This window comes from Etheostoma spectabile, chromosome 3 (assembly GCF_008692095.1).
Source record: "Etheostoma spectabile isolate EspeVRDwgs_2016 chromosome 3, UIUC_Espe_1.0, whole genome shotgun sequence".
Classification (NCBI taxonomy): Eukaryota; Metazoa; Chordata; class Actinopteri; order Perciformes; family Percidae; genus Etheostoma; species Etheostoma spectabile.
Window position 1 is genome coordinate 34,346,196 of NC_045735.1, and position 1,750 is coordinate 34,347,945.

Consider the following 1,750-nt stretch of genomic DNA (forward strand, 5'->3'; position numbering starts at 1 on the left):
GATGACAGAGAAGGTAGAATGCCTGGACGTCCTGCGAGACAATGGAAGACACTCAGACAGAGAGACCTGTCTCCAAAAGTAGTCTCGCAGCGGTGCCGAGGGGGGGGGGGGGGGGGGGGCAATAAAGACAAGCTGCCTCTGCGTTGTCATAGCGATGGGTGGATAGCGTGGTTGTTTTCTTATCATAGCTCGATATGTCTCTATCAGCTGGGACATGAGCTCTATGACAACCTGTCCCATAGTGATCATGTGATGGAGACGGCAGCCATTTTGTCTAGAAACACTTTGTTGATGTTGAATGTCGTGATTCAGTGTAAATGAATGGAAACACCTTAAAATGTCTCCAACCAATCAGATGTCCCAATTTGACCCTAAAACAGCGTCATGTGACGTCGATGGAAACTCACTGTCACCACATTTATTCGCAGGAGTTTTTTTTTTTACCAAACTTCAGATAATTTGATTGACCAGTGGATGGAGACTTAGCTAACCACCACACACCACAACCCACACGCCACACACACACACACACCACCCACACACACACACCAACGCAACCGCACACACAACACACACCACCACACACGCACACACGCGGGCGCACAGCACTCACACACACACCACCGCGCGCCGCACGCACCACCCCACACACCACACACAGCCACACACACACACACGCACACACCACACCACACACAGGCACCACACACACACACACAAAACACACACACACACACATGCCACCACACACCACCACCACACGCACCACACACATCGACCCACACACACACACCACCATCACATTCACACACGCACACACCAACACAGCACATCAACACACACACGACCCCACACACCACACACCACCACACACACACCCACAACCCACTCACACACCACACACACACTACAACCACGCACACAGCACAGCACACCACACGTCACCACGTCACACACACACACACACATGCACTCACACACACACACACACACGCACACACACACACCACACACACACATACACACATAGTCACGCACACACACACACCGTACAACCACTCACACACACACACACACACCCACACACACACGCACCACACTCTTTACACTTCATATGGAAACAACGTGTCGTCATCTTCACAGGAGCTGAGTCTGTTCTGGACATACCGCGGGCAGTTACATCAAATTCCCTAAAAAGGTACAATGTCCTCACAACTAAGTCCCTCGGTCTGTCCCACAGGGGACTACAAGACACCGCTACAGACATCTTCCTGTCCCACATAGGACTACAAGACACCGCTACAGACATCTTCCTGTCCCACAGGTACACCAGACACCGCTACAGACATCTTCCTGTCCCACATAGGACTACAACACCGCGCAGACAATCTTCCTGTCCCCACAGGGGCCTACAATGACCACCGCTTCCGTCCCACGGTACTACAAACACCGCTACAGACATCTTCCTGTCCCACATAGGACTACAAGACACCGCTACAGACATCTTCCTGTCTCACATAGGACTACAAGACACCGCTACAGACATCTTCCTGTCCCACATAGGACTACAAGACACCGCTACAGACATCTTCCTGTCCCACAGGGGACTACAAGACACCGCTACAGACATCTTCCTGTCCCACAGGGGACTACAACCAACCTCTTCCTGTCCCACAGGGGACTACAGACAAGCTACTGTCCCACAGGACTAAATGTGATATACTGTGTATATGTGTGTAGTATTGTGTAT